Genomic DNA, 17,853 nt, shown 5'->3' on the forward strand with positions numbered 1-17,853 from the left:
AGGAGACTCTTGAGAGTCCCATGGACTGTAAGAAGATCAAACCTATCCATTCTTAATGAAATCAGCTATGAGTGCTCACTGGAAGGACGGATCCTGAAGCTGAGTTTCCAATACTTTGGCCATCTCATGAGAAGAGAAGACTCCCTGGAAAATACCCTGATGTTGGGAAAGATGGAGGGCACAAGGAGAAGGGGACGACAGAGGACAAGATGGTTGGACTGTGTTCTCGAAGCTACCAACATGAGTTTGACCAAACTGCGGGAGGCAGTGGAAGACAGGAGTGCCTGATGTGCTCTGGTCCATAGGGTCACGAATAGTCGAACACAACTAAATGACTAAACAACAACAACACATTGGTTATCATAGACACTATAAACATATTCTATCTACAGCCTATCTAGATATATCTCTAAAAATAATGAATTCTGTGTAGTATTTTGTAGTCAGTAGTGCCAAGTAAAATCTTCAGGTAGGACATGAAAAGGAGAGGGAATGTTCTGTTATTTTCCTCTAGGTGTGATTTTAAAAAAAACCAAAGTCACTTAAATATTTGGATTTGAGGGTGGGGGAGGAGAGAATATTTTTATTATTCTCTTGCAATTTGTAATTTGCTACCCAGCTAATTGTTAACAATGTTCCACAGCTCTTAACTGCATGCTCAACAGCTTAACCTTGTGGTCATTAGCAGATTTGGGAGTTGTTGCAAGGCTGTGAATATATACACTGTTGTGGGTGAATTAAAAGAGTGCTGCTGTGAAACGGTACAACAAACAAAAATAAAGCTTCTTTCATGGGGGAGGAATAGATAAATAATGATATGTAACGACTAGGGATCTCAGCTTGCTTTGTTCCTATTTTAATAGTTTACTGTTTTGTGGTTTCAGTAATTAATATGACATTCTAGAAAGCATCAATCCTGCTGAGATATTTTAAGTTAGGAGCATCCTCTTGATGGCACACAAATACACACACACACACACACACACACACACCATTCCCAGATCTTAACAATCTGTTTTGATTTACCTTTGAAAGACATTTGAATGGTAAAGTAGTGTGGCCTACTCAAACCATTTTAGTGTCATTGTTAACTAGAACCTCCTTTTGAAATTTATTGCATTCAATTACATTTTTAGAAGAATTTTAATTATGTGCCTGTAAAGAATAAAGATGCTCCAGGCTCCATTTGTTTACCATAGAGGGCCTAGGAAGAGGGGGGGGGGGACGAGGACAGAGCTTCCCAGCTCATGCAGGGGTTGCAGAGAGAGAGAGATGACTTTTAATTCGACAAGTTCAGAGAGATTTCTTAGTTTGACGCGCACAGCAGGGGGTCTTTGAGCGCCTGGCAATACTTCAGCATTCCAAGCTTTGAAAGTCTTTCCCTGCAGCAGAAATTGTATCAAAAGCCAATGATAATATTCCCTGCAAGGTAAAGCACCCTATTGAAGATTTCTAGAGCTGTTTATTTATTCATCACAGTTTTTTTTGGACATATCAGGCATATAGGTAATAATTCTTGTAGACGATATAAAAATGCAAATAAATAAATAAATAAATAAAAACCCTCATTAGTCTCTTGCCTTGTTATATTTCTTCACTGGTTACATGAACCTATAGACACTGCCATCCATCCCTTTCCGCCCAAAATGTGTCTCTTTACTGCAAATGTCTTTCCCTGTAATTTTAATAAAATCATCATTTCTGTCTACCCTCTACCACCTGCTGTGTGTGTAAGATGTTTATGGCCATCTCCTTCCAGCAAGCTTTCAACGTAATTAATTAATTTTACAGAAGGATATTCCATTTCTTAGGGGGTCTGTTTAAATCCCAATTTTAAAGTAAGTTTTAGATATCCGCTTTCATAGTCAAGATTAAAGCTCTCTTGTTTTGGTATTCCAAAGATAAAATGTTTTCATATTTTTGTATTACCTTCACAGGGAAAGAAAAATAACATATATATTTTTTTCTCTCCTTGTTTTTGTTCTGTTTGGTCTCCGCAGCAGAGCCGGGAGTGTGAGACTGCGACAACCATTCCCTTGTGTCATGTCATTGTCGGCTATCACAGTGGCAGAATCAGCCAGATCGGTGAAGACAAAAAGTGTCCCTCTTCCTCTTGCTCTTTCAACTGCCACTGGCATCCAAAGTGACCTTGCCTTGTAAATATTGGTGAGTGACCACAAGGGGAAAGAAGCTCCATGCTGAAAGAGAACTTCTCTGCGGGGGGCGGGGGGGGGACTGTCGTGGCCTGAGGGCACTACATTGCTTAAAACTGTGTTTTCACATGGGGTAAACATTGGGGATGTGTGCAGAAAAAATATGCACAAGATTATTCTTTCTTTGTTTTAATCACTATTCCACATAACCTACATTTCTATTTTTAACTTAAAGGCACATACTAATGCTTTTTTGCAGATTACATGAGCAACATGAAATCACTGCCTTGCTTGAGATTTAGGAAAGCCTCTGTCTCTCTCAAAGATGACTTATGTACTCTTCCCTGAGGCTTCTGTTGATGCATCCCCCACCCCACCCCAAAAAGGTAGTATAGGAAGTGTAACACAGAAATGGAACACACAGGCAGACCCATGACACTTAACCCCTCCCCCAAATATTTTTTATTCTTGCTGTTGCTGCTGCAATTCAGAGGTTTGTGGTATTGTCACACGTCTACAAAAACACAGAAGAAAAATAATCATTACTCCTTTGTGTCATGTTAGAACCAAAGCTATGGGGGTAGTGAATAGCAGCCATCTGGTGTTCTCTGAAGAACGATGTATGTTCCAATAATCAGTGCCTGATATTAAGGCATGCCATAATCTGTGATTATTAGCATTGCCTGGTCAATATTTCAGAATTAGTAGACACTTTGGAGTTCTGGAGTTCTGAAATAACAGGCGTCTGTTACTCTTTTTGTATTGTAGTAATCTGGAATATGAGAAAATCCTTTCTCCCTCCCCTCTTGAAAACGGGGGGATTATACTTGAAATAAGAGAGAGCAGTCAGTCCTAGGGGTGGCAGCTTCCTTGTCTTATCATCTTTAGAATCCTTGGAAATACGGAATCAGAGTGGAGTTTTGGCCAATGCAAACAATGTTTCCTTGCCTAAATGAACTAGGAAAAGAAATGGGTGCATTAGTATGACAACACAGTTGAGCCTGGGGCATTTTTAATGCTAAAATGGGTCAGAGACTTGACTAACCTGCCTGTAATAGGTAATTGAGAACTATATTCAGTAGGGCACTTCTACTACAATGAGATAAATTTCTTTCTCCTAGCATCTTCTCAAGTCTTAGACATAAAATTTTCACTATCTATGATTCATCCTTCGGGTTTTGCATTAGCTCTGAGGAATGATTGGGAAGTTTAGAAGGATTCCTGTCTTCAAAGGATTGTGTTTGACATTTAATTCAAATGGACAACCACTTGCACACAATAATCCTTATGAACTTCCAAATAGTTCCTCATAACCATAGAGTTATGCCCAGACCCTTCTAATCTCTTGATCCAGCAACTGTTCAAATATAAGCAAGGATTCAGTTGCTGGAATAGCCAAGCTAGTTTCCTGGTAAGGGGATAGCTGAGGTAATGGGCCATTAAGGGGGAAAAGGAAGTGGATCTGTGCCATATGGAAAATAGGTGGGCCCCCTCAACTGGTTGGTAGTTAGAAAGACAAAGGCCAGAGAGGAGAGTTGACTGATGTGAGCTAGAAGCTGCAAGGCAGCAGGCTGAGAAGCCAGAGAGTCACAATGAAACTTGATTTTTGCTTGAATCTAAGGCTGTGGGTATGGGGAAGCAAGGCCCGCTTGGAGTATTAATGCTGCGGATCAAGGTACTAATTTGTGTAAGTAAAGCACATACCATAAAGACTACATGTGCTCATTCTGAAGGAAACATGAACCCTTGGTAACTGGACAGAACCCCTGGAACCTTGCACTACTAAGAGATTGGGGTGGCATGCAACAATAATGTTACTACAAATTTGCCTTCCATAGTTTGTGCGTATATATATATATATATATATATATATATATATATATATATACACACACACACACACACACACACACACACACACACACACACACACACACACACAGTGGAACCTCTACTCACGACCACAATCCGTTCCGGAGGCCCGTCCTTATGGCGAAATGGGTCGCTGGTAGAAGTGCCATTGTGCGCAGCTACATTCAGCGGCAGCCCGCTTCTGTGCAGGCGCATTTGGCAGCAGCCCGCTTCTGCACATGTGCAGATGGCGGGAGCCACTTCTGCACTTATGCGAATCACGGCAAACCTGGTGTTTACTTCCGTGTTTGCTGCGGTCAAGACTTCGAATGGGCCTAAGTAGAGCGGGACGTAAGTAGAGGTTCTACCCCCCCCCTCTCTCTGTGTGTGTGTGTGTGTGTGTGTGTGTGTGGAGACATGAGTCATGTGAATTTTGGGAGGAGATAAGCATTTTAACTATCCTAATTTTAGAAGGAAAGGTCCCCTTCAGCCCTCTCAACAATCTTCTTTCAGCCATGGACCTTGTTCTGTTGGGACTGCTCTCTGCAGCTCCATGTTTCTTCTTTAGTGCCATGCACTTGTGCTGTAATTGGGTTCCAATGGGATCTGCCATGAGCAGATTCTCTACACTTTCGTAAGAATAGCCATATAGCACAAAGTGGAAGAACTAGGAAGTAGCTTATTTTTTTGTCACCTCACACGGGGCCTTTAGTCCACCCTTCTTCCCTGAGAATAATTCTCTGAATATGTTGATAGTTGCTAGATATCTTGCATTGCACAGAAAACTGTAATGCCTTTCTTTTCCATTGATCAAGAATAGGTATGGAAGGATCTGTCAAATTTGATTCTTTTCTTTTCACATTTTTCCAGTCTTAAATTCAGTTCTCCACATTTCTGCTTCAGTTTGCAGGAATTTTTCTAAAAATAAAAAATAAAAATAATTGTGAAAATTCACCAGCATTTTAGTATAGCTTTACCCATATATATATATATATATATATATATATATATATATATATACACACACACATGCTATTTTGACTAGTGTACACATTTTGCAAGCAATTTCTCCTAACAGAACACACTTTTGTAAGTGTTTCCACTAACATTGTCACTTTTGTGCTCATTTTTACCTAGTACAGGCATCCCCAAACTGCGGCCCTCCAGATGTTTTTGCCTACAACTCCCATGATCCCTAGCTAACAGGACCAGTGGTCGGGGAAGATGGGAATTATAGTCCAAAACATCTGGTGGGCCAAAGTTTGGGGATGCCTGGCCTAGTATTTGCATTTTTGTAACCATTGGTTAGTTGGACAACTGCGTTACAAAATTCGGATAACTGCAAATTTCATATTGTTTTGGATTTGACAAATTTGTCTTTAAATGTAAACTGAATTAGATTTCCCCTCCTTTCCTAGTCAAGAACCAAGTTCCTTTCTAGACTTATAAAAACTAGGAAGAGATCCAGAATTATTTATATACAGTTGCTCTAAACCTAATCCAGTTTTTTAAAATTTTAATGTCATGTGGCTATTGCTTTTCTTGATAATGTATTTTAGTGATTTGTCTTGCGACTGCAGTTTACTTTTTGTTTATTTTTTAAAGTGGGCTTGTGATAGCTTCTCTTTGAACAGAGTGTTTGTATTAAACAACATTCTGCCAGAAATTAATGTTTTACGTAGTGATGTCTTGTTTACCATAAGGATTCAAAAGCAAATGTGCTCTGTTGACGCTGCGATTTCATAAAATACGTTCCCATTTTAGGGTTTTAAGGTGTCCTTGTCCCTCAGCTGTGTTTTCCCTGATGAGGAAAATGTGGTCAATAACTATATAGAACTATGCTTATTATTATTATTATTATTATTATTGTTATTATTATTATTTCAATTTATATACTGAATAAGGTTTATGTGATTGGTTGTTGAACATTATTACTGCACAATGGGAATGATGAGGGAGAGAGCAATGATAAGTTACATATTGTAATACTCATGGAACACAATTCACCAAGGTGATCCTTTACACTTGGGGCTGCTCTGCACAGTAACAAGAGGTTTAAACATACAGTAGTTTTAGCTCCATGTAAGTATCCCCAAAGAGGATACCCTAGACTTTAAGTGAGATAATGTATAAACTTATGACGAACAATATTAACCATGAGCTATCTGTAATTTTTGACAGTGTTATTCATCGAAGAAATTCATGGGTAACTTTTAATATTGGATGTATGTAACTGTTTCACAGTTGTGCTTGATAAATTGTTAAGACAACACGGTGAATTTATCAACTAAATGAATCATTGAATTCATTCATTTATCTCCTTTGGAGAGATCCTTAGTGAGAAAATGGAGGGGGTGAAATTGTGAAGCAGCCCTCTCATAAAAATAATAAAAATAAGATTTTCTTGCTCACATGGTACTCTGATAAGTTGCTTTGTTTGATTACAAAGGATGGCCTCAAATGAGTTTTATGCAGATTTTTTAAACAACAGAACACATTGTGTTATGTGCAATTTTACTGGAAAGCATTTTGAGATATAGCACTTACTAAATCAACTGACTGTGGAAGGAAAGAGCAAGATTAAGAGCATATATGTGTTCTAGGGTTCATGTTTTTAAAACTGCATATATTGATAAAGGTGTTCCAAAATATAAAATATAAGATTTTATTCTTTTACATACTTAATGGCATTAATTATTTTTCTGGCAACAGAAAACACAGCAGTTTATGCTTCAGATCTGGGATGTGGAGCTTGGTTGTTGTTGTTTTTGTTGCCACTCATTAGTTTATTTTACTAAAACTAACCCAAAGTGACTTCCAAGTAGTACAAATATTTTTAAAAAATGTAAAACAAAAACAGTTAAAAAACTTAAAAGCACATTCGCCACTAAAAAAGACCATTCTTATGTTGCCACTCCACACCTCCCTCAGAAAGAGCAAATTACAAATAGTCTCAGGTGATGAATGCATGGTCTGGGCTGGTTCATGTAGGGAAAAGCAATCCTTGAGATATTGGGATCCTGAGCCACACCTGGCTTTATAAATAAAAGCCAGCACTTTGAATTGAGTCTGGAAACTGAATAGTAGCCAGTGCAATAAGACCAGAATTGGTTTTATATACTCAGACCATCTGGTCCTGGTCAGCAATCTAGCCGCTGAATTATTCATGTTATTGTGTGCCAGGGAAATGCCCTCTGAAGATATGGTGGTGTTAATGGATCTATCAATATGTGAATAATTTTCTTCTCGTAGCATATGACTTCACACCTGTAGGAACTATGACCAGCCTAAGGTTATAACAAATGGTGGTGCAGTAAATTGTGCATGAATTGTTTCAGAGAAAGCGGGGTGTCAGTTCATATATTATGCAGATAACTCCGAAAACAAAACATTGATACTTCATTGCACATAGTGCTATAGGGCCTGCTTTTACATAGATTTTTAACATTGTCGTTGTTGTTTAAAGAAACATTTTCTATTCAGCCTTCTTACTGAGGTATCCAGTGAAGAATTCACCACAGATAAAGTAGCACTGCATCTGCATTGCAGTAACTAGCAAAATTTGTGTCCTGTCTGGCCCTTAGCCATAATGGCTGCCACCATTTTGTGGCTCCATTTACAGATCATGAAATGGGGAGGTGAGGTTCACTGATTATGGAGATAGGAAGCAACCTTTCTACTGTGGTGCAGTGCTGCCATTTTTAATTTTTTTTCAGAACGCCCTGCTGAGCAAAGCTATATTGTCATGTCAAGGTAAAAAGGTAAAGGACCCCTGGATGGTTAAGTCCAGTCAAAGGTGACTATGGGGTGCAGTGCTCATCTTGCTTTCAGGCCGAGGGAGCTAGCATTTGTCCACAGACAGCTTTCCAGGTCATGTGGCCAACATGACTAAACCACTTCTGGCACAACGGAACACCATGACAGAAACCAGAGTGCACGGAAACACCGTTTACCTTCTCATTGTCATGGTACCTATTTATCTACTTGAACTGGTATGCTTTTGAACTGCTAGGTTGGCAGAAGCTGGGACAGAGCAATAGGAGCTCACCCCATTGTGTGGATTCGAACTGCTGACCTTCTGATTGGCAAGCCCAAGAGGCTCAGTGTTTAGACCACAGCACCACCCGTGTCCCCCATCATCATGTAGCATCATTGCAAAGAGTATTCTAGGAAGAGAAGTGGTGGCAGTAGCAGTCAGTAGGGGCACTGCTTCCATCACTGCCACCATCATAAAACATGGGAAATGTAATGCAGTGAATAGTTCCACCCTCCTTTCACCTCTGACCCACCACTCAAATTTGGCCATTTGTTTTTCCCCCGTCACTGATTTCTTCATGCAAATAGTCATATGCACTTATTTATGTATGTCTTTTATCTCAGTGTTTCTGTGATCATTATAATGAATTACATTTTCTATTGAGTGTCCAGATTTCTTTCATTGACCTGGTATAATGCCTGAGCATTGCAGGAACTATGAAGAAATCAGTTTAAGATTGTAAGGCGTGAGAAGGCAGAGAAGAACAGAGAGATGTCTCTTCCATTTATTTCATCTCTCCATCCCAGCCATGTCATGTCACCATAACCTGAGTTTCCTGAGGATCCCAGGTCCAGCCTCACTTCAGCTGGACAAAAACAAAATGAGATGGAAAATGCTACTTATTTATATTTTCTTCAATCTGGGTGTAAATGGGGCTTTCATCCACCACCTCCTCCAAAAAATGTGCATAGACTGTGCATGCATCTACAGTGTAGTGGAGCCTACAGTGTAGTGGAGCCTGATCTACTTTCATTTGAAAGTAGATACAATGCATTCCACAGAAGCAGAAAATGGTCACGTATTCCCAATGACAACTAACCATGGAAATCGCCATGCATTGAATTCCTTCAGATTGACTAGATGCACATGACTGCCTCTGACCCACATCTGCAAAAGTCAGTTCATTTTTTGGTGCACGAAAGTGTTTTATCAGAATCCATTTTATGTAATTGATTGAAAATTCTGCATTCCTAATCTGAACAGGCATAACCTTGGAGGGAAAGTGAAGGCAACATTGGACCCTTGGCCTTTCATACCTATATTTTTGTTTAAAGAAAGAACTGTCTGAGAAGTAAAAGAAATGTTTATGGTCTTAGTGCAGGACTATTAAGTTGGCAGATTGTTGCGTCCAAAATGTCAAATTTCAAAGCTGAACAGTGAAAAAATAAATTCACCATTCAATAGGTCTCCAGTGAGGACCTTAACACACACAATCATTTCTCTGAAAATTATATAGGGGTCTCTTTTACTGCCTGGTTCTAAGTGCTCACTTTTAAAGTAGAAATTAGCTGATAGTATCCTGGGACATATTTATTTTTGATATCATATTAAACAAAATGCAGATATAGAAGGCTCTTGCAGATGATGTTTTTTCATAACACCAAGTTATCTCTGAATATTTTTGTTGAGCTTTTCCCCCGCTGTTGGATGTGTAATCTTTGCTAAATGTTTTGAAGGGAAGGAATCAAATAAATTGCCCTATTTTGGTCTTTCTCATCTGTATACAGTTGTGCAGCTCTAGTAGACCTGAAAATTGCCCAGGGACAAACTTTTTAAAAAATAGAGTGCTTTTGAGGCAGAAAATTGCTTTTCTGCAGTATCTTCTAACAGATAGGATGTGACAAGAGGACAAGTAGTTACCACCATAAAGTAGAGTTGTAAAGTCTTTAAAAACAAAGCAGATCAAGGAGTTTTATTTTCCACCTCAGCTAACTACAAAAGGTTTACAATACTAAAAATTTGCCTTAACATTAACAGAAGCTACACAGTTTAGAAATAAGCCTTGCAAGCCTGGCTAACCCACCTGTGGCAGCTAGATGCTATAAGGGACATTCAGCATGATGCATAAGATCACAGAGTGTTTGCCAGCATCTTCAGAAGTTCCAAGCACAGTAGGAAGTGTTGTGGCAGGTTGGCGGCATTGAAATACTTCTTCATTCTTGTTTCCTTAGTTTTATGTTTGTCATGTCCTTCAGTTGTTTGAAATCTCTTGTGGAGTAATAAATAAAAGTGACCTATCCCTTTTGATCAGCCTCTTGATGCTATATGGAAGCATTTGTGTGTGTGCTTAACTTCTTGTTAAGGCAATTTGCAAATACAAAATAAAACAGGGAGGGTAGTTGGAATAAGGCTGAAGGAAGGGGGAGAAGCTGTACTATCTACATGCTAAGAGACATAAAGAAACTTTGAACCTATTATCCTGTTAATGGGCCAGTTGAGGATTGTCAGGGTTTGAGGTATTAATCTTAATACACATTCACATTCTTTAATTGCTCCTTTGGTGCTGTAATGGCATAGACTGTGAATCTGTGCAATATTAACAGTATTATGTGCTTCTATAGTATGAAGCCATAATACCACATGGGTATTACAAACTATATAAAAAGTGTCACATGCTTCTGTTTTCAAAGATTTAATGTTATTATTATTGTTTTAAATGGAAAATGATCAAGTCTCTACAATTAAAATGGGGATTGTCCAGACCATGCCCTCTGGGAAATCAATGTTCTACCTTTATCTGCTTGCAAATGGAGGAGGTGGAGATAATAAGTCTCTCAGGATTCACAAAGAAACCTGGTAGAAAGTGTCCAGCTTGGGAATTTCACCATGTAGTTTTCTCTGTTCTTGCTGCTTTCGGCTTCATTCTTGTCTTTATTAGAACTTGGCTGTCTGGCCTTTTGCATCTTCATAGCGTCCGTCAGGAATTTTCAGCATGGGCAAATACTGGTCTTTTTCTATCAGTGTCAGGTGATGACAAAAGTTTGGCCAAGCTTTTGATACTGTATGTGTAAAGCCACTGATGCACTAGGGCTCTTGGGACATATCTATGAACTCTCTTCAAATGTACGGTGAAACCTCTAACCCAGCAATGTAATCCGTACTATTTGCCAGGAGTCTGCACAACTGACATCCCCTAATGTTAAACAGGCATTCAGTGACAGCAGGATTCAGGAAGAAATCTTCTCAGTCCCTCAACAAAATAAGTGTATATAGAGAAAAGCTGGATGACCTTGCAAACCATTCCGGGTATAGGACTTTGACCGGAAAGTTGTCACAGCGTATCTTCTTTTTTAAAAAAATGGAAATTAGAATGTTTTAATAGTTAGCCACCCTCCAATTTTTGGGGAGGAATGGATAATTTTCCTGATAATCAACCAATTGACTATATTGAGCCTAGTCATTGGTAAAGGTGGTGAGATGTGGTGCAATTTTTTTCAAGTAAAATTGTGGTGCCATTTGTGGAATCATCCTGTGGCAATGCAAACATTAAAGAAGCTTACTATTCTTAAAATGCTTGTGACAATGTCAGCTTAGTTTTTAAGAATGCTTGATTAAATAACAATTTTAAGTTCCCTACAGGTTGCAAGGGTCAGAATGAGATGTTATTGTTAAAAAAGAAAGAAATCCACTAGTCTTTCAGCTGTATCTCTTGCCCATTCTGACTATTTCTTTCAGGAAATCTCATTTTGTTGCTGCACACCATGAAAGCTCTTAATGCTCTCCTCCAAAATAGTGAGTACTTTATAGTAAAGAGTGTTAGCCAATGTAATTACAGGCCTTAGATATTTCTCTCTGATAATATAATTCACTGTCTGCAGGAATACATGTATTTACCTTGTGCTAACTCATACACTAATACATGATTTGAACATTACTACCTAGGCATTCTTTTTTGTTATGAGTTTCACGTGAAACCAATGAATGCACTGCTCTGTTAAAAAGACTGTACAATTGCTGGAAAATGACATACAGCAGGAGGTCCTCCTTGTCATTACACATGGAAACTCTTGAGCTGCAGCTATCCTTCACCTGCCACTGTGTCTCCCAAATGCATTTTGTCGTCTCAGACTGTTCACTCTTTTCCAGCCTTTGCCTTGCAATCCATCTTTGTAAAGTAGAATCTGCATTGCTTGAATGGTGACCATTCAAATTCACAGTGGGTCCTTCCGTGTCAATTTACTGCTATGTGATTAACTCTCCAGTTATTATCTGAGCTTTTGATTATCTGAACATTTTAAATCTGTCCCTCATATTTGCAGGTTAATGTGTTTGCACTGAACAGCTTTCCAACAGCAAACAGTAACACAAAGAACATGGCCCACCATCATCTGAAATGGCTCAAAGGTGACTTGATAAAGCTGTTTTGCAGTCACAGATAGGCAGCAAAAACAGGATATAGCACAGGTCCCTAGTAAGCCACTTTATAAGGCGGATAGAGTTAATGTAGCTTTCTGGTTCACAAGATGGATAGACCTGTCCTAACTGTACAGTGGTACCTCCGGTTACGAACTTAATTCATTCCGGAGGTCCGATCTTATCCTGAACATAGCTGCCAAGTTATCCCTTTTTTTCAGGGATTTTCCATTATGCTGAATAGGCTTCCTCGCAAGAAAAGGGAAAACTTGGCAGCTATGATCCTGAAACCGTTCTTAACATGAGGCGCGCTTTCACTAATAGGGCCTCCCGCTGTGCACGCACTTCTGGCACATGACTTCCACTCCCATCCTGGGGCAAAGTTCGCTTCCAAGAGCAGCTACTTATGGGTTAGTGGAGCTTGTTACCCGAAGCGTTCGCAAGGAGGACGGTACGTAACCAGAGGTATTACTGTATTGATTTATGAGCTGCTTTATTTGTGTTATGGACTGTACATTTTTTGTTTTAATCTTTTTGCTGTTTTATTAGTTGTAACGATATCGGTTTTTTAATTTTACTACATATTGCAAAATTTCCTTTGATGTATAAATTAAATTAATAATTAACAAACTGCTCAGGTTCCTTTCCTGCTTTTTACTTGTCCAACGTCACCGGTGAATGAAACTTACTGTTACTAATTCTGTCTCAATTTGAAGCTGCACTATTTTCCTTGCAGATTTGTATTCATCTGAAACAGTGTGGAAGTATTTTCAGATTTGATTTTTAAAGTGCAACCCTCTGCTGACATTAACATCATGGATCTCTTACGTTGTTCTAGTGTCTCCATCAGTATTTGCAGAAATGCTAGAGGCCGCTGATAAACATCAGAATAGGTTAAAATTAGGCCAAGCACCACAAATCTAACAATAAAATAAAATGCTTATCTGCTGCATTTTTGACAGCAGCTGTGGCTGCACATTGCAGATGAATAACTTTGTGGTAGGGAACCTAAGCCTTCAGCAGCTTAAGCAAGGATGGAGAGGGCTGTGCAAGGGTCAGAATTATGAATGTCTGGCTTTGAGAAGCTATTCAGTTGGCAAACACAATGTGCAACAGTTCATGACTATGGCAGCTTCCTGTCACTTTCTTTGAACAATTGCATCCTTTCCTTGCTTCTTGTTCACTTTCATCTTTTTCTTAAAGTATCCTTTTCACCTGTAGTGTATTTCCCCCCCTTAAAATGAGGATATATACTCCACCTGACTTTTACAGAAGTGTTGAAGGGTAATACTTAATACCTTATGAGCCACCTTTTTTTGAAAAGGCTAATCCATCTTTCTCTGCTGAGAGATAAATGTTAGAGCATTTCTCAAGTCCATGCAAGGGACTGAACACAATGAGACCGGATTCTTTGAACAGAAACTCTAGCCCTAAACACGTTACATGGAAGAAGACTGAGGACCAGGGTCACAGTCTAGTAAATTAGTTGTTACAGATTGGAATCCTGAGTGTTTATGTGGGGCAGTTAGAGAATAGGGAAACAGGAACACAGAACTATTTGTCTTGTTTGAAACATGAATATCCCTTGTACTTGATATTTACTGGTATTTGATTGGAAGTTCTCACTATTCACTTATACAAATAACCATTCTTATTAACAAACTGTACATTATTTCATTTGTGTATTAAACACATTTTACACTTTATTTCCAGCATTTTGCTGCTAGGTGCTATGAGAAATATAAAAACAAGCTACTAATGGGCTCTCTCGGATTAGGCCTCAGAGTGTGCTATTTGGCCACTAGAGTAGAGATGTTGTTTTGAGACCATAACAATCCCAGTATGAATTATTAGAACTTTGACCCATGTGGGTGAAAATGCACAATCACGCCATTCACAGATGATCAGTGAAAACATTCTGAGATGTTTATTGGCCATAAATTGCTCTAGCCTATGAGGAACATATTTAGAAGGAAGGGAAAATATGGTAAAGAAAACATTAAGCATGATGTCAGGCTTGGGGAATTCTATACTCCACCGGCAGCATCAAGGATCAAGGAAGAAGCAAGAAAGTTCGTATTTGTGTTTTTATCAGTTTTCGTGGTGCAAGACAAAGAATCCAGTCCTTAATTCCATAGTGACGTTGCTCACTCTGAGCTCCTCCCCTTCTTTCCGCAGCAACAGCCTGTGTCCCTATGGATGACCTCAGGAGTCAAAGGTTTTTTGGCCCTTTACTCTTGAATTCTAAGTGAGTAGTAAGTATGTGGGGGTGGTGGCTCTCCTATGCTTTCCAAGGGCATTTCTGCTGGAAAATTTTCCTCCTTCCCCTCCTTCTCCTAACACCTCATAACTTGGCAGCTCTGAATTCTGCGCAATTCAATCCTGTCTTCTCCTTCTCTTGAAACAACTGTTGAAGGGGAGGCAATCTGCCCACTTCCCCCTCCTCTGAGGGAAACAAAGGAGGGGGGAAGGCGATTCCCAGCCTTCTGCTTCAGTCCAGTTCCTGACACATGAAAATGTAAATAGCTCCCAGATCTACCAGAGGGGTGAGAACAGAGTGTTTTATAAATGAATGAATGAATGAATAAACGAATGAATGTTCTCTGTGTTGTGTCTTCTGGTGACCATGCACAGAAAAATGGACATCACATTGCTCTGAAAATGTATTCATTCATTCATTTATTATTTATTAGATTTCTACTCGGCACATCCATCCAAAAGACCCAAAGACCAATTTTTATTGTTATTATTTATTAAATTTATATAGCAGCCTTCACCTGTAGATTTCAGGGCAGTTCACAACAAGATAGATACAAGGAAAACCACAAATTACACAATAAAATCAAGAATAAAGCACACACAAATACACACACAAACCAATAGATGGGAAAGTGCTTTTATACTCCTGCACAGAAGACACAGCATTGGTCTTTGTTAGATGTAGCAAGCCATATTGTGTTAAGGAGAGCAGCAATAAGTATACCCCTTCACATATTTTCCCACTAATGAATTAAATGCAGAATACTTCTTGAGTTTTAATTTAATTGAAGCTGCAGTTACCTGTGAGTAAGCCCAATTGAACTCAGTGGGACTTTCACTGGTTTATGTAGCTTACAGAAGTAGATTTGTATAGGATTGTCCTGTAAATCACTCTCCTCCCCTGCAACGGAAAAATACAGTTTCATCCAAGCATATTTTAAATGATGATAAAGCAAAGTTAAATCTTTTCTCAGTCAAGTCTCCTGATATAATACAAACATGAGTATTAACTAAATACCAAAATAAACCTAATTGAAATTAGGTTCAATATACTTAGGGTTAATATACTCAGCAGACAGATTATAGAGGTAAGACTGATTCATCAAGCAGACAGGTAATTTTGATTATAGGGCTTTTGGAAGGTCCAGAAAAGGTTATTTAGGTACAGAATGTAGTATAGGAATCCTTTGTGGATACATCAGCTACGAAAGTTATTACATTTTAGAAGTGTAGTGCACAAGAGGAGGAATCAATGGTACAACTCTCAAAAGAGATCATGTTTTGAATTAGTTATTTAAGAAATTGTACAATCTATATTTACTTACTTGCAGCACTACACTTCTTGTGTGGATGATAGTATCTTTTTGCACATATCCCACTTGTCATATGCAGTGGAGAATGGGATACATTTCATCCAATGATGCTCACACACCATAAAATTAACTACAATTGTCTTGGCAATGTTCCAGATTTGCTTCGCTACATCTATAGACACTATCAATTTATCCTTATGGCTAAATATGAGGTAGGTAACATAGGGTTTACTGTGTCCGTTAGGTGATTTTGCAGTGATCTTCCATACAGAAATATTTTGCCGTAAGAAATAGTGAACAAGGACTGCCAGCTATGCCCAACTTCAAATTTAGTCGGATCCTTGCCAACCTGCCCTCAGATTACATTCCAGGGCTCATTTTTCTACTACACTATCACATTCTCTGACAGTTGGTCTTTATCGTTATCTCATTCATATTGCCTGCTCAGAGAGTTGATAAGCAGGAAATAGTGGTAAACCCTCCTATTTGCCATTATTATTTTTGCCTCTTCTCACACCTTCATCCAGAGGTACTGTGGGAAAACAAATGGTCAATTACTAATAGTGTTGAGTAGTTTTAGCAGTGAGTCAGGGATTATCAGTTTTCCACTTCAAGGTGGTAGGGTCTCCACAGCTTCCCAAGAATCCTGGTTCTTCACACCAGCAGAGCTGGTGGCCTCCTTTTAAAATAATGGTCTTAAACAAAACTACAACATGCTACCCCCCAAAAAATGCAAAATGAACCTCTTGTGGGGTGCTGTCTATCTAATGATTATATGATTCAGTGGGCAATCTGAGTCTCTGATGTTTGAATTAAAAAGCGATTCCACCAGTTTCCACTTATTTAAACAGTAAGCTCAAAAGCGATAGAACAGAAAAAGGTATGATGTTTCCATTTCTGGCTAAAGCGGGAGGTTGTGATTGATGTTTGCATTTTCATTAGGTTTTAAATGTTGATGTGTGTGTGAATATTTCCATAATCATTGACTGACCAATTTTGGTCATGAACCAAGTCAAAATATCATCAGTCAGCTTGAAGATGGTTGAATACATTCATTATTACTCAGTCTTCACCACTGCCTTCTCCTTGCTATTTTCTTGTTTTTCTTCCAAGACAATTGTGGAAATTTTAGTTGTATATATTTAAACTTCTAAGGGACAGATCTTTCAAAACTAGGAACTCCTAGTCAGGGTGCCCTGTGAAACACCCTGAGACCTCCAGGTATAGGGCAGTATAATAATAATAATAATAATAATAATAATAATAATAATAATAATAAGGTTCACTATAAGAAATTCTGAAATTCTTAAGTTTCTGCAGTTGCTTTACAGTTGCTGTACATTCCTTAATTTTAAACCATTTTGATTATCTAGACTTTTTATTATGTTTGCAACAGACAGACATTACAATGTGGTGTGGAAGAATATATCGATCTCTTTCTGGTCTGTTTCAGTTTCATATTCATAAGTTCATCCTTTTCCAATTCTGCATATATTTTGGTATGCATTTTACTCTAAGCTATGCACTTTTGTATGCATTTTAATCTAAATTTTGCCATTTAAATATATATCAATATGCATTTTGGTATGTTTTTTGAGGAGAGAACTATTATCACAAAATTCAGAAAAGGGGGGAAATATCCTTATGAGAGGTGTGAAGAATAACTGTACTCAATCTGTTTATTACTCCAGGAAGTGTGAATAAGCTGGTTTGCTTAAAAATGTGGCCTGAATTAAATCCTCAAACATCCTTCCCTTGTGGCCAATACAACTAACCTAGCTTGCAAAATAATTTCCTATTTCATGGACCCAACTATTGGAAGTATACCCTCAATTTGAGAGGAAAATAAAACCTAAGTCGAGATGGTTCCAATCTAGGATTCCCCCCCCCCTGCTTTAGTGCAATGCCTTACTGCCCAGAGACTGTCACTCTTTGCAACAACAGAAGAACTGTCAAAATAGAAGCAGAACTCTCCCTGCAGCTGAATTCAGCACTGTTTTTCTTACGGTTTGGCTGGTGGCTCTCACACCAGCCTACAGGTTTTTTCTCTCATCAAATAAGGAGTTCTCTTGGGGAAATTCGGAATATGCGCCTGTAACTATCCCAT

General features: G+C 38.7%; 1 protein-coding gene across 3 annotated transcripts in view; it reads left to right on the top strand.

Annotated features, from left to right (window-relative positions):
• LOC132591162 (teneurin-3-like) overlaps positions 1-17,853 on the top strand; it is a 1,137,496-nt gene that overhangs the window by 485,298 nt on the left and 634,345 nt on the right. For all 3 annotated transcript variants that reach the window (XM_060278723.1, XM_060278722.1, XM_060278724.1), the window contains exon 3: positions 2,001-2,166. The gene's annotated coding sequence lies outside the window, so the exon portion shown is untranslated. The remainder of the gene's footprint in view (positions 1-2,000; positions 2,167-17,853) is intronic.

The sequence above is a fragment of the Zootoca vivipara genome, chromosome 9 (assembly GCF_963506605.1).
Source record: "Zootoca vivipara chromosome 9, rZooViv1.1, whole genome shotgun sequence".
In the NCBI taxonomy this organism is placed as follows: domain Eukaryota; kingdom Metazoa; phylum Chordata; class Lepidosauria; order Squamata; family Lacertidae; genus Zootoca; species Zootoca vivipara.